Here is a 17,194-nt window from a genome sequence, read left to right as displayed (position 1 = left end):
TTTCTAAAACTTTTTTTAATCTTTAATCTTTGCCTTTTTGAAAAAAAATTTTTTCCAGTAACTTTTTTTCCTCTTATAATTTTTATTTTAAGGATACATGTGTGTGTGTCTTTTTCTTTCTTTTTGTTTTCTTTCTCTCTCTTTTTTTAAATTATCTTTTTGTTTTTTGTTTAGCTCTACTGAACTTCTGATCTTTTTTTCTTCCTTTCTTATCCTTTTCACCTTTTCCTCTCTTTCAGTCTTCTTTATGGGACTTAATTGTTGTCCTGCACATCCTCAGATATACCCGTAGTTGACTATTAGACCATATCCCCCACTGTGTACATACTTAAACCACAAATTAATTGCTCAATTCAAAACCTCTGAGAATAAAATTCCTTAATAGCAGTACGACCTCTTTATACATATATACTATTTTAAGCACTATTAGTTTTAAGTTTTTCACATCTCCTTTTTATTCTTCCCATTCTCTCATTATACTCACGTTCTTCTCTAACTAGATTGTTTTCAACCCTGCATAATATTATTAATTTTTACTTTTCTACTTTTCAGGTCTCTTTTCTTTTCCCTTTCTCTTTCTTCTTTTTTTCTCTCTCTCTACTTTCATCCAATCAAACCTATTTCTTGCTTTGAGATAAGGACTTAGTTAACTCTCCCTGTGCCTTCCCACATCACTCTATTCGACAGCAGGTTAGACCATGCAGAATATCCAATCTCAGGGATTGAAGACAGCCTAGGTATTATAGAGAAAGAACATACAACCATCCAAGACAAGCCCAAGAAATATGAAAACTCTATCCAACACTTGAAAGACACCATCAGAAGGCCTAATCTAAGGATAATTGGTGTAGAGGAGCACCTAGAAAAAGTAGTTAATGGTCTAGGAAATTTGTTTAACAGGATCCTAGCAGAGAACTTACCAAACATACAAAAAGATAGGCCTATTCAGATACAAGATGCTTTTAGAACCCCAAATAGACCAGACAAGCATAGGACATCCCACAGTCACATTATAATCCACACAGGATCAACTCAGACCAAGGAAAAGATCCTTAAAGCTGTCAAGGAGAAAAGATTAATCACCTATAAAGGCAAACCAATTAGAATCACCTCAGATTTCTCAGCAGAGACAATCAAAGCAAGAAGAGCCAGGCATGATGTATGCCATGCCCTAAAATCAAACAACTATCAACCAAGAATACTGTACTCAGCTAAACTCTCCTTCATAACTGAAGGCTAAATAAAAACCTTCCATAGCAATGAAAAATTAATGCAATACATCTCCACCAAACCAGCCCTACAAAAGATTCTTAAAGATGTCCTAAACATAGAAAACCAACAAGACCCCACTAAAGGCCAAGAAACAGCACCCAAACTGAGAATCCAAGAACCATAAGAAGAACCCAGTTTTCACAGCACCCAAGAATTTGGATAACATGGCAAAAACCCCCAAATACCTCTCAGTCCTACCTATCAATATTAACGGAATTAACTCTCCAATTAACCGTCATAGACTGTCTACTGGGATTAAAAAACAAGATCCCTCTATCTGCTGTCTTCAGGAGTCACATCTTGCCCATACCAACAAACACATTTTCAATGTTAAAAGCTCGAACAAAATCTACCAAGCAAACGGCCCCCATAAACAGGCGGAAGTTGCAGTCCTAATATCAGATAAAATAGACTTCAAATTAAAATTCATGGGAAGAGATAAAGAAGGTCGCTACATGCTAATTAATGGATCTCCCATTCAGGAGGATATTACGATTCTAAATATCTATTCACCAAACAATGGAACACCCAAATTTATCCAAGAAACACTACTTTCCCTCAAATCCCACGTAGACCCAAGACATTAATTGTTGGAGATTTTAACACACCACTCTCCCCACTAGATAGATCAACTCTGCAAAAACTCAACAGAGAAACCGCAGAATTAAACAGCTGCATAGATCAAGATTTAACAGACATCTACGGAACATTTCACCCAGCAGCATCAGAATATACCTTTTTCTCAGCAACACATGGAACATTTTCTAAAATAGACCATATTTTAGGCCACAAAGCAAACTTGTCCAAATTCAGAAACATTGAAGTTATACCTTGCATTCTCTATGAACATAAGGGAATAAAATTAGAACTCGACAACAAAAGCCTCCAAAGAAAGTCCGGTAAAACTTTGAGGCTGAAAAGCACACTGCTGAATCACCAGTGGGTCATGGAAGAGATTAGAAAGGATATTCAAATATTCATGCTATTCAACAAAACGAGCACACAAATTACCAGCTCCTCTGGGACACAGAAAATGCAGTACTCAGAGGCAAGTTTATAGCTCTGGGCTCCTCCATCAACAAATTGGAGAGATCTGAAACGAACAATTTAATGAGACATCTGAACCTCCTTGAAAAAGAGCAGCAAGAAAAACCCCTATCCAGTAGATGGAACGAAATAATTAATATTAAATCAGAATTAAATGAATTAGAATCCAAAAAAACTATAGAAAGAATCAACAAAACAAAGAGTTGGTTCTTCCAAAAAATTAACAAAATTGACAGACTCTTAGCAAATCTTATCAGAAAAAGAAGAGAACAAACCCAAATAATTAAACTCAGAGATGAGAATGGAAACATCATCACGGAAACAATCAAGATTCAAAACATTATAAGGGAATATTTCTCAAACCTGCATGCTAATAAGTTTGAGAACTTAACAGAAACGGACCTTTTTCTAGCAAATATTGACATGCCAAAACTAAACCAAGATGAGCTAAACCATCTTAACAGGCCCTGAAATAGAAAGCACTGAAATGGAAACAGCAATAAGAGACCTCCTAGCTAAGAAAAGACCAGGACCAGATGGCTTTACAGCAGAATTCTACAAGGCCTTCAAAGCAGAGCTCACACCAATACTCCTCCAACTATTCCATGAAATTGAAGAGAAAGTTCACTACCGAACACATTCTATGAAGCCATCATATCCCTCATCCCAAAACCAGGCAGGGACTCATCAAAGAAAGAGAACTATAGACCCATTTCTTTGATGAACATTGACGCAAAACTTCTCAACAAAATTTTGTCCAATCCAAGTCAACAACTCATCCAAAAAATCACACAGCATGATCAAACAGGATTCATTTCAGGGATGCAAAGCTGGTTCAATATTCACAAATCAATTAATATTATTCATCATATCAACAGGAGCAAGAATAAGAACCACATGGTTATCTCAATACATGCAGATTAAGCATTCGACAAGATCCAACACCCCTTTATGATGAAGGTTTTGGAAAAATTATGAATCCATGGAACATTCTTCAATACAATAAAGGCTGTATAGGACAAACCTACAGCCAGCATTATACTTAATGGTGAAAAACTAAAGCCATTTCCTCTTAACTCAGGAACAAGACAAGGATGTCCAATCTGTCCACTTCTTTTCAATCCAGTATTAGAATGCCTAGCTACACTAATAAGAAAAGATGCAAACATAAAGGGGATCCAAATAGGGAAAGAAGAAATAAAATTGTGCATCTGTGCATATCACACCTTCGATCATCTTAGGCTGGGTTGCAGCCTCTGTACCCACAGTTCATCCGGAGATCCTAGGATCCGAATTCAAATCTTGGCTCTGGCAAAAAAAAAAAAGGAGAAGTGCTGAGAAGGTAGCTCAGTAATAGAGTCCTTGCCTTGCATGCATAAGGCCATGGATTCGATTCCTCAGTACCACATAAGCAGAAACAAGTCACAAGTAGCGCAATGGCTCAAGTGGTAGAGCGATAGCCTTGAGCTGAAGAGTTGAGGAACAGCACTGAGACCCAGAGTTCTGACCCCAAAACCAAACAGATAAAAGAAGAAAAGAGAGGGGGGAAAAGGAGAAGGTTAAAACTGGGAAGTATTAGAGGCAGTTTTTCATTGTTTGTTCCTTTGCATTGCAAGCAGGGCTCGGAAAGTGTACATGACCTTGCACTGCTGAATTTTGGTGGGCTATCTGGGAAGCCATAGCCCAAACCAGAAACCTAGGCCTGGGGTGTGAATCCCAGGACTCCCACCTATGAATGGTAGGATATTCTAAGAAATGCATTCCGATATACATCCTTATGAATGGAATGTTGTAAAGTAACAATTACATTTTTGTATGGTTATATTATAAAATTATACACAATAATTACACTATATTGAATAATTTTCAATTAATACTTTGTTATGTATTCAACCATAATACTTCAATACAGGAAGGAATAATTTATTGATAAGTGGTAGTAATATAATATATAATTAAATAATATACAGACATCTCTGTCTTGTTTTACACATATATACATATATATATATACATACATATATATATATATATATATATATATATATATATATATATATATATATATATATGTTACAATCTACATATCTATTTCTACACTTGTCATTCCTGGAGCTCAGTGGTAGAATGCTCGCCTCGAATGTATGAAGACCTGGGTTCAATTCCACACTATTACATGCACAGAAAACCCGGAAGTAGTGCTGTCAAGCAGTTGAGCACTGGCTTTGAGCATGAAGGCTTAGGGACTGTCTAGGCCTTTACCTCAAGCCCCAGGACTGGAACCAAAAACAAGTTAGAATGTTCTGACTGCAATTATAAAAAGGCAGGATTTCAAATACCTCATCACAGAGCAAGCTGGGAGTCTGAAACTGACGGCTGTCATCTAAACTAACTTATCCAGAGGTCAAAAGCTGCAGCCCAGCATCATGGAACCAGACACTGACGGCTCACCACTAGCTGCAAGGGGGTGAGATCAGACACTGGGGGTTGAAAACTCAGCCCTGGCACGAAGTCTGGTAGACTCTGAGCTGTGCCTAAAAGTGGTAGAGATCTAGCCTTGAGGAAAAGATCTTAGGACAGTCCCTCCAACCTATGAGAGGCTGATGACTCTCCCTCACAAAACACCCCTTTAAACCATTAGATGTGAACTTGTGCAGTTTGTGGCATGTATCTGAAACAACGGTGATACTGATGAAAGCACCTTAATTCTAATGACAGTTTGTGGGATATAGCTATGTGATGAGTCCGTCCTGGGGTGCTGGGTGTTGAGTACTTCTGGGTTGTCCATGAGGTATTGAGTGCTGAGTCCTTCACAGGGTGCTATGTGCTAAGTCCTTCACGAGTTGTATTCTTTAATCTGGTCCTTATAAGAGCTACACAAGTGAGATGAATGTGCAGATGGGAAAGTTGAGGCTCAGATATGTCCCCAAGGCAGGGCCAAATTTATGTATGTAAGAAACTCTAGTGACTTGTCTCCTGCAGACAATTGTTTTGGTTTAGGTTTCTCCATCATGAACCTTGAACGCAGAGCATAGGAGCTGACTTTCTTCTTGGGCTCATGGCTAATTTTCTACCATGCTGAGCCAAGGACCCACTTGCAGCAAAGTGTCATGGCTTAGATGTCTTTAGCTGAGGTCTATCATTCTGCCTGTTCAGGAAGCTGAGGATCTCATTTCAAAACTATCCAAGATCACGGTCCAAAGACAGCCTTCGCAGGAAATTCCTTGAGATGGTTATCTCCAATAAATCACCAGAAAGCCTGAAGGGGCATTGTAGCTCAAGTGGTAGTGTGCTAGACTGAGATGAAGAGCTCAGAGACAGCACCCAGGCCCAGACTTCAACTCCTCCAATTTACAAGAAAAGAAAGAAAGAAACCTGGAGTGCTGGGAATGTTTCTTAGGGGTAGACTGCTTTGTGTGTGTGAAACCCTGGGTTTGAATCCTCAGTACCACATCCCTAGAAAAAAAGCCTGAAGTGGCTGTGTGGAGCAAGTGGTAGAGTATTGTCCTTATATAGCAGAAACTCAGGTACAGTGGTTAGGTCCATAGTTCAATCACCAAGACGGTGTATGCGCACACACACTCACACACACACACACACACACACGGAGGCACCGTTGCCAATAATGAATCATTTCATTGTGTTCAGCTCCCTAATTGCCTAACAGAAGGACTGTTGGATTAATGGTAGCAGTTTGTTTCAACACTGAAACATAGTCTTACAAAGACAGGATGAGTGTAGGGAACTTGGTCTGCCATGGCAGGTGGCACAAATGAAAGCTTCCAGTCAAAACAGAGCACAGGGGACAGAGATTGCTTGTTGTACAAAGAGGTCATTTTTTTCCTAACAGCCTTAACAGCCTGAGCACACTCATCCTCACTAATTGGCTTGGATGAATTGTTTGTTATCCAGATGCACAGGAGTGAGGCTTTTTGTCTGCCTGTTCCAACAATGAGGCAGATTTCCTTCAGCAGCCTGGGGTATGGGGACTCCCTCAGGTTAACTGGGAACAGTGAGGGGAGCCCCGGATCATGCACTGTCTTGAATGCACACTCTGTGCTAAGAATTCATTCTATTCAAAGCAAATTTCCTAGCTAGGTGCCTTTCTGAATAGCAACTCTGGATCTTCACAAATTCAAATACATGTATACATACACAGACACATGGAGTTACTGGTTCTTTTTTTGTGGCAGGTCCTGAGGCTGGAACTGTGAGTCTAGACATTTTCCCTGATCTACTTTTGCTCAAGGAAGCAAATGCTTCCTTGTGTCTTAAACCATGATTACCCTAGGTTGGGATGCAGCTTTTACACCCACAGGTGATTCAGGGATCCTAGGACCCGAGTTCAATTCCCAGCACTGGCAAAAATACAGCAAACCAACAAAAATGTAGAAGGAAAACTAGGTAATTTTACACAACAGGTTTACTTTTGTTTCCTTGGCACTGTGACCCTCCTAGGGCTCAATGACTTGGCTTGAAAATTGTACGTGACCTTGCATGGATGAAGGATGGGGGGCTGTCAGTGAAGCATGAGTCCAACCCAGATACCTAGGCCCTGAGATCGATCCTAGGCCTGCCACCTACATATGGCTGAAGATCTTAGAAACTTGTTCCTATCTATAGGAATACTAATAGAATGTTTGAAATGTACTAACTGAATTACTAATTAGATACTCATTCCAGTATAAGATTGTATGCAATAAATATAGGTCATTGATTAATTCTTTATTTAGTATACCGTGATTAATTAATGGAGGCATAATTTTACACCATATAATTGGTAGTAATAGAATATGTAAAAATAAGATATAGACATCACTTTTTGTATAAGATTATACACTAGAATCTACATAAATATCTGTCTCTGTATAACTTTGTAGATGCATATACATTTATTAATACACACACACACACACACACACACACACACTGCAATCTAAACATCTATCTGTTTATATATTGGCCAATCCTAGGCTTGATCTCCGGTCCTCAAATTTGCCCAGTAACTTCACTTGCATCAGACTGGTGTGCTAACATTTACCCTTTCATGAAGGGGGCCTGTTAGAGCCTGAGTTCAAGTCACAGAACTGGCAAAAACTTAAGCCTGGTGGAAAAGCCTATTGTCCCACTTGTTTTCCTTATCGGTGAAAGTCCTGGGCCTCAGGAATGATGTAGAATACATAAGCAAGTCTATGTCTCATGTAATAGGATGCAAAAAATGTTATATGTGTAATCATACTCAAATGCATAAGAAACAAATAAAACATAAAATATGAATACACTAAGCACAACATGAGTAAACCTGTGCATGTAAATATAAATCATGTATTTAAAATGTATACGAATATTGTTTTTGAATTCAGGCCCTAGGAACAAGTCTTTCTTTCTTGTCTCCAACACGATGATCTTCCCATCCCTCACAGTACTGCAGATTTCCCCAGACCCTGAGTTCAAATCACAGGCCTGGCAGAAAAAATGGCAAGAATTACAAGCCAAGGATCCTCACAATATTTTTAATATTTTGTATGTATATATGTATGTATGTATGTAAGTTTTTTTTTATTTTTTCAAGCACATGGCTTGAATTCAGGTTGTGGCAATTCTACCTCAGCTTTGATCACTCTAGGCTGGGGTGCAGCCACTGGACCCCCAGCTGCTGATGGGATCCTAGACACTCAGGCCTTTCAGGGAAAGCAATGCACAGAAAAAATGTGGCCTTCTTACGTTTTCTTCCTTTGCATGGTGACCCTCCTGGGTCTGAATGACAATGTTGCAAAGGGTACTGCCCCTTGCATTGCTGAAGGTTGGCAGACTATTAGGGAAGCCATAGGCCCAAGTGGCAACATAGGATCTGACCAACCAATGGCAGGAGATACTAAGAAACTGGTTCCCATCCATAGGAATAACAATGGATACTTGTCAATGTCACAGTTGAATGAGTTGATCGTGAATGATGCTCCTATAAAATTAGACAGCATGTTTTCATGAGTCTTATTGATTTTATTTAATATTTTTGAAGCATTAAAAGAATATTATTATTTACAGGAATTCAATAATTTCAGTACACTGATTAATTTCATTAATAGTGTAAGGATGAAAACAATAACATTAATTACATGGACGCATAAAAAATACCCCAAAATTGGTAGGAATGTAGTCTATATAACTGAATAATGTATAGACATCTCTGGCACTCTATAAAGATATATATTTATTAGTGTACTGTCATCTGCATGTCAATCTGTTCATATTTTGTTAACTCCTGGGCTCGATCTCAGGTCCTGGGAACAGCCTATCACTCAGTTTGCCTCAGGAAGGCTTGTTCACACTCGCCCATTCATGAATTTGGCCCTGTAGGCCATGAGTTCAGATACCAGCACTCCCAAACAATGAATCGTTGGGTAAGAAGCTGATGCTGACACGTTTTCCTTTTCTGTGAATGTCCTGGGTGTCAGATATGAAGTGGAATACATATGCAGGCCTATATCCTATGTAATCAATGTAACCAATGTTCTAAGTGCCATAATAGTCAATAAAATAAATGGTCAATACATAAATAAAACAAAAAATATTAAAATAACTACACTGAATGCAATATGGAGTCAACATATGTATATAAATATAAATCATATATGTAAATTGTACATGAATACGTGGGGATTGATTTCAGGCCTAAGGAACAGACTTGAATTTCTTGACTTCAAGGAGGCCAGATTCCCCTTCCTACACAGTACAACAGTGTTACCCAGACCATGAATTCAAATCCCAGTCCTGGCAGAAAAATGGCACCTTTATAGTATGTGAAGCCCAATTCTTAGGTATTTCATTATTCCTCCATTTTATGAATGTGATTGTTTACATCTTAATAAAGTATTAAATAAAATCGATTAGTGTCCTATAATATAATTATGTATAATTTTATCCTAGAATCATTCAAGAACTGCCCATTCAATCATGACATACATCCCATCCATTTGTATTCATATGGATATGAATGAGTATCTTAGGATCTCCTGCCATTTGGAGGTGGCAGGACCAGGATTCAAACTGTGGGCTCCAGCTCCCACCACTTAAACCTGAGGATAAGGAAGTCAGTGGTCTGTCCAAGAACATCAGCAAGACCAATGGCAGGCACCAGTGGCTCTCAACAGTCCTTCTTGATGTTTACAAGGCTGTGATGGGAGGATCATTGTCAAAGTCACCCTCAGGAGGAAAGTCCTTGAGACCCCTGTCCAACTTCAGTGCCAACAAAGCCAGAAGCCCTGTGGCTCCAGTGGTAGAGGGCCAGCCTTGAGCAAAAGCAGCTCAGAGACTGTGCCCAGATCCTGAGTTCAAGGTTCGGGACTGGCAACAAACAGACATAAATAACAATCTGTGCAGCCATGCAGCTAAAGTGGTCTCCCTCTTGTCCCCAACTGAATGGGAAAAGGGCTGGGAGAGTCGCTGTCAACTTGACTCTGCCCATGCTGATTGCATCACAGGATTCTAGCCACACCCCCATTCTTTCATGTTTCTTTCTGACCAATGGAATACAAGAATGGTGGCAACGCCCACATTCCATGATGCCTGGTAGCAACTGGATTCCCTCTTTTAGTACTGGATTCCCTCTTCCTTAGCAGTTAAGGAAGGTAGAGGTGGCTGAGTGGTAAGCAAGAGACTCAAGGTAACTTTAGAGAATAGTAGGAAATTTACATGTCCCAGCCCCCTCCCCCCCCTTCCTGTCGTGCTGGATTTCAAATCGCAGCCAGCCTAAGGCCCTGACCTGGTCCCTGCCCCTGGTCCTCTGCTCTGGGCCCATGTGTCTGCCATGCCACCGCCATCCCTGCTCGCTCTACCTGGATCAGCTGCCAACAGCGTCTCCCAGCAGCACAGGTGAGTGGCCGCCCCAACACCATTCCCAACTCGGGTCAGAAACCCCTCTGAAAGCACCATGACCCCCTGCTTGTTTCCTCTCCCTGGCTCTGAGGAGCCACCTTTTTGTCTTGTGCATTTCTGAGAAAAAAACAATATATGCTCAGGCTGGGCTGAGCTCAGGTGGTCCTCCTATCTGTGACATTTATGCTCCACCAGGCCTGGTCTTCTGTAGTTGGGATGGTAGACATGTAGAGCCATGCTCAGTCATCAGTTTAGATGGATTATCACAAACTCTTAGTCCATGGCAGCCGATTCTTGACCACAGATAAAGCTCTGGGTAGGGCCACAACAATCGGAACTCAGTCTCTTCACAGAACAGTTGTGAGGAAACAAGGGATTTATATAGAGGGATCTCTGGAACATGGCTAGGCACAGAGGGAGTGGCCTTCAGGTAATGTTCTCAACAATTCTGTGAGCATAAGACAGGAAGTTATCTGGAAAGGGCTCAGGTGTCCCCTGTTATTAATGGGGCAACGGGTGTGGGATTATGAAACAAAACATGGCTCTCTTTCATCATTACCCTATTCCCATGAGGAAGGGTATCCTTCACTGTGTTGAGTTTTGCAACTGGGGACAACAAGGCATGGAGAAGCTGGGTGACCTACTTATGATGTCAAGTTCACAGAAATCTAGGCTTGACTTCTCTACCATCCTCCCTAGTTAAATGGGTGCTATTCAGCCCACTTTTTGTAGTGGGAAGTCCACTTCTTGTCAGTCATGGGGCTTGAACTCTAGGTCTGAGCGCTGTTCTGGAGCTCCTCAGCTCAAGACTAGCGCTCTACCACTTGAGCCCACAGCACCACTTTCAGTTTTCTGGTTGATCTTTGGAGATAAGAGTCTCACAGACTTTCCTTACCGGGCTGGCTATGAACCATGATCCTCATTTCTCAGACTCCTGTGTAGTTGGGATTAGAGTTCTGAGCCACCAGCACAGGGCTTAAGTGTAGTTCTCACTTTCTTTCTCCCTCTCTCTCACATGAACTGGTTGAATGTCCTGGAGGAGGTGGCCCATTTTCCCCATGTGGCTAGACCCCATAGTGACCCTCTCATTCTGGAGGTGGGCTGTGGATCAGGAGCTGTGGCACTCAGCCTGTTGAAACAGCTCCATGACATAAGCCTCTCTGTACCCTAGCTAGACCATGACAGTTATTCATTTTCCATCCAGCCTTACTAGACTTCTCATATTGTATTGTTTTCTACACCATTTTCTGGCACCTAGACAACATTATGATACATAGTTACGGAATCAAAATGTAATGTCTTCTTAAGAAATTCATTTAGGGTTCTGGGAATGTGGCTTCATGGTACGGTGATTGCCTAGCATGCATGAAACCCTGGGTTCAATTCCCAAGTACCACATAAACAGAAAAACACTGGAAGTGGTGCTATGCCTCAAGTGGTAGAGTGCTAGCCTAAAAAAAAAAAAAAAAGCTCAGAAATAATTCCCTAGCCCTGAGTTTAAACCCCTGGACTAGCAATAATAAAAAAAAAAAAGTATTCAAATATTTTTTCATTCATGTGACTGTTTCTAATATATTTATAAGATGATTTCTTTGTTGCTTTGTATGTCCCCCCCCCCAGGATATAACCCCTGCTTTCACTGTATTTAATGTTGGTATAATTTGTGGAGGGGAATGGAAAAAAACAAATCGTTTAAATAGGGATACAGGTGGATCCATTGCAATAACGAGAAGTACAAGGCGTTATGTTGAAAAATGAACTTTACAATTTTGGCGGGGGGGGGCAGTAGAGATGGGGGGATAGGAAGGGATAGGAAGGGGAAACAAAGGAGGAGGCAACAATACTTGATAAGAAATGTACTCATTATCTTACCCATGTAATTGTAACTCCTCTGTACACTAGTTTCACAATAAAAAAAAAACCATTTAGTTAGTAAATGCAAAATAAAGAAACCATACTTTGAATATATAATTGCTCCTTCCATACTGACACCTGACAATAGTCCCTAATTCATGTACTTTACTTACTATAGCATACTCTGTTAAAAAAATTTTTTTGGTCATTAGGTCAAAGCAACTAATGCCAGGAATGTGCTTAGATGTCAGGTGAAGAATTATTCTGGAAATTCAAAGATTCCAGGATTTTGTGTGGTCACTGCTAATCACAGAGAGAAGGATAGTCTAAGTGACATTTGGAAATCTTTTTGGTTAATCATGGTACCAAAAACGCAGAGGCTAATTAACAGTTGTGATAGAATAGAAGGAATAACTCGATGGAAGGATAAGTGATAGTAACTAAGGTGTACTAGAAATTGTTCTAGAGAACCATTTTTGGTTATTGAAAAACTAGTTATCAACTAGGCTTATTCCTCATTGCCTTTAGCATTCTAAATCTCTTACCCTAGTTCTTAATCTCTGTGTGATAAGTTGTATATCCTTCTATGCTGTTCTTTCATACCTTATCTCCTTTTTTTTCTAAAAATCTCAGGGAACAGGAAGCAAAGGAGGAGGCAACAACGTTTGATAAGAGATATACTCATTATCTTGCCCATGTAATTGTAATTGTAATTCCTAGAAGTTTATGTTAAGTATTTCACAAGTTTTATTTCTCTTAATTCTTAAGAAAACATTTGCTATAATTCTAATATTATTACCATTTTAGTGTTAGGAAATATTTTAATTAAAGGCACTAAGTGCATGGCCCAAAGGCACTAAGTGCATGGCCCAAAGACACACAGTGGGGAAGGAAATGAGTGAAAATTTCCAAAAGTAAGCAATAAAAAATAGGTAAAATCCTCTCCATTCCCTTACTCTCTCAATTCAATATTCATGTTGTCCAAGAAATAATAGCATAGCAATTATTGCCGATGGTAATTGTTTTCTGTCACATTTTGTCTTCAACACAGTGTTGGTGACATTGGGTTATCATGCTCAGAGCTGAGCTCATAAATTGAGGTCTAAAGAGAGACAAATTTCTTCTGTTCCACAGTTCCAGTATACATTTTAAAAAGTACTAAACCTAGCCAGTAGCTGGTGACTCACGCCTATAATCCTGGCTACAGAGGAAGCTGAGATCTGAGGATTGTGCTTCAAAGCCAGCCTGGGCTGGAAAGTCTGTGAGACTCTTATCTCCAATAAACCACTAGGAAAGCAGAAGTGGCACTGTGGCTCAAGGGGTAGAGCACTCACCGTCAGCTGAAAGGCACAGGGACAGCGGCCAAGTCCAGAGATCATGCCACATGACCAATTAAAAAAAAGATTAAAACTTTTAAATACCATCACTTACTGTCTTTTAAGAATCCAAAACGAAATAAATTCACATATAATCACTCCAAAATGCTTTAAAAGCAGGAGATGATAAACAAGCCTCCATGAACTCAATTTTCTTCTACTTTATAAATTATTCTGAAAGCCTTGTGCTGGTTGGTCACACCTGTAATCCTGTCTACTCAGGAAACTGAGATCTGTGGATAACCGTTGGAAGCCAATCAGGACAAAAACTATTCATGAGATTATTTTAAAAAAATTACAATGGAATTCTATGCCTCCATCAGAAAGAGTGACATCACCCAGTTTGTTAGGAAATGGAAATACTTGGAAAAAATTATATTAAGTGAATTAAGCCAGGCCCAAAGAGGTGAAGTAAGCCAAGCCCAAAGAAACATAGGTCCCATGGTTTCCCTTATTTGCAATATCTAGTATATGTATGAGTCAAGCAGAAAAGGTCAGATAATGTGATGTTAGGAAAATGAACCCTTAGATATGTATTTAAATGTTTTTTTCTTTAATGCATTTTAATGCATTTATAAAATTATTTCTTTGTTGCTTTGTATGTCCCTCCCCCACAGTATAACCCCTGCTTTCACTATATTTGATGTCGGTATACTTTGTGGAGGAGAAGGGGAAAAACAAGTCGTTTAAGGATACAGGTGAACACGTTGCAACAATGAGAAGTACAAGTTGTTATGTTAAAAACGAACTTTACAACATTGGTGGGGGGGTGAGGATGGGGTAGGGGGGGCAGGGGGAGGCTGGGAAGGGATGTGAAGGGTAAACAAAGGAGGAGGCTGCAATGCTTGATAAGAAATGTACTCATTATCTTGCCCATGTAATTGTAACCCCTCTATACAGTATGTTCACAATAAAAAAGTAATAAAAATATTTTAAAAATTTAATGAACTAGCAAAGAGCCAAGAATGGAGATGTAGCTTATATAGTAGCTCATCAATCTAGAGAGGAATGGCCTAGTGATACCTTGATGCACTGAATTCAAACTCTGAGAACGAAAATGCGCAGGCACGCACACACACACACACATACACATACACACATATTTATTCAAAATATCTTCATATCAGTATTTTGCATTAATTTCTTTGTTAACGATATTACATGGGTAAAATAGGGAAAATATTCTCTTCCATCCGAGAACATTTTTATATTTTTTATTGTAAAAGTACTGTACAGAGTGGTTACAGTTACATGAAAAGGTAATGAGTACATTTCCTCTCAAGCATTGTTACCTCCTCCTTTGTTTTCCCCCGCGATCCCTTCCCTCCCACCTCCACAAGTACACTTCCCTCCCCTCCCCTCCTAAATTGTAAAGTTCATTTTTCAACATACTCTCTTGTGCGTCACATTGTTGCAATGGTCATACTGTATGCTTATTTAAGCCTTTTGTTTTTTCCCTTTCCATCCCCAAGTTAGAGAAGTGTACAAACAAGATGGAAGTGCACCAACATCAGATACAGTGAAAACAGTGATTTAACTGTGGGGGATGCACATATAAAAAAATCACATCGTACATTAGAAATATATTAGAAACCACAGGAAGAAATAAAAAACCACTTGTGTCCTTATCATGGGGTTCATTTACCTTAACATAATCTTATCTAGTCATATGCACATGCTTTTGACCTTTTTTTTTAAATTGTGAAAATACCATACAGAGAAGTTACAATTACATGGAAAAGGTAATGAGTACATTTTTTATCAAGCATTGTTGCCTACTACTTTTTTTCGCCTTACCATACCTTCTTTGCTTATCCCAGACATACATTAGTTATTGCAAATAAGGGATACCATAGGACCTATGTTTCTTTTTTTTTTAATTCTGAAAATGCCATACAGAGGGGTTACAATTACATGGGTGAGTTATTGAGTACATTTCTTTTATTTTTATTGTGAGAATACTGACAGAGGAGTTACAATTACATGGGCAAGATAACAAGTACATTTCTTATAAAGCATTGTTGCCTCCTCTTTGCTTCCCCTTCCCATCCCTTCCCATACTCTCCCACTTCCCCCATCCGGTCCTCCTCCCACCAAAGTTGTAAAGTTCATTTTTTGACATAATGACTTGTACATCTCATTGTTGCAATGGGTCCACTTGCTCCTCCTTTGTTTCCCCTTCCCATCCCTGCCCATCTTCCATCCCCCACCCACACTAACCCCTCCCCCACCCCAGTCCCCACACTGTCCACATCCCTCAACCCCCGGCCAAAATCATTTTTTGACACAACGACTTGTTCATCTCATTGTTGCAATGTGTCCACCTGCATACCTATTTAAACGATTTGTGTTTCCCTTCCACTCCACAAATAGTACCAACATCAAATACAGTGAAAACAGGGGCTTTAGCTTGCAGGAGGAACATACAAAGCAACAAAGAAATGATCTTATAAATATCTTAGAAACAATCGCAAGAAAGAAATACCATTTGAATCCTTATCTTGGGGTTCATTTTGCCTAACATCAACTTATATGATGTTTTCTACTTGTAGCAGACACATACTAGTTATTGAAAATAAGGAAACCATGGGACCTATGTGTCTTTGGGCCTGGCTTACTTCACTTCTTTGGGCCTGGCTTAATTTACTTAATATAATTTTTTCCAAGTCTTTCCATTTCCTAACAAACTGGGTGATGTCATTCTTTCTGATGGAGGCATAGAATTCCAGTACACACACACACACACACACACACACACATACACACACACACATTTTCTTGATCCGTTCGTTTACTGTGGGACATCGGGTTTGGTTATATATCTTAGCTTTGGTAAATAATGCTGCAATGAACATAGTTTTGCTGGTAGTTTTAGTATGGTCTTGTTTGTGATCATTTGGGTGAATGCCCAAAATGGGATTGCTGGGTGTTAGGGGCGCTCTATGTAGTCTTTTGAGGAACCTCCATACTACTTTCCAAAGTCTTCGAACAAGTTTAAACTCCTACCAACAAGGCATTAAGGTTCCCTTCTGTCCACATCCTATCCAGCATCTGTTCTTTTAAAAATCTGGAATGCTTCACGAAGTCGAGTGTCATCCTCAGTCAGGGGATATTCTTCTCTTTATTCTTCCAGTGTTAGTGTATGTGCTACTGAATTGAGCACAGAACAATTTTATATATAAAGTGTAATTGATTTTCTTAAACTAGACAATTCCACAAAAATTAAATTCAAAAGAATTGTTGTGAAATTTTAGAACCATGTATTTCTTACATAAGAACACATTTAAGAATAAAGTCAAGATTGACATGTCCAAAACAAAATAATTCCATATATTTGTTGTTCAACGGATGTGTAGGAGGAGGAATTCAATTATTCTGTACAAGGAACCTGCCATAATGAACACTATAGAAAGTGTTAAGGTTTGTTAAAAGTTTTAATGTTTTAAATATGTTTAATTTTGGGAATTTGCTCATATATGCCAAAATTAAGACTATTTAGCACGCTGTAAAACTTTTCCATAAAGCATTTAAGATTCATGGTAGCAGTCATATACTACTAAGTATGTACATTTCAGAGTTTATAGAAACTTTACTAATGAGAAATTGCAAAGTGTTTGTGTAAAGAAGCAGAGTGAAGATTTAAGACATTAACTTCACAGTTTCTGTTAAAATTTAAGGGATTCCTTACTTTATATGTTAGCGAGGAATAAATGATGGTATAAGCCATATACAAATGATGAGATGAACCATAAATAATAATCTTAGTGGAT

General features: G+C 39.2%; 1 non-coding gene across 1 annotated transcript; it reads right to left on the bottom strand.

Annotated features, from left to right (window-relative positions):
• Positions 1–16,485: 16,485 nt before the first annotated feature.
• LOC122123456 lies at positions 16,486–16,587 on the bottom strand. The gene has a single exon (XR_006150403.1). It is a non-coding gene; the product is annotated as a U6 spliceosomal RNA (small nuclear RNA).
• Positions 16,588–17,194: the final 607 nt, after the last annotated feature.

Source organism: Dipodomys spectabilis, unplaced genomic scaffold (genome assembly GCF_019054845.1).
Source record: "Dipodomys spectabilis isolate Male_0828 unplaced genomic scaffold, ASM1905484v1 ptg000228l, whole genome shotgun sequence".
Lineage (NCBI taxonomy): Eukaryota > Metazoa > Chordata > Mammalia > Rodentia > Heteromyidae > Dipodomys > Dipodomys spectabilis.
The sequence above is the reverse complement of the archived record's forward strand: the minus strand, read 5'-3'. Positions and strand labels throughout refer to the sequence as shown.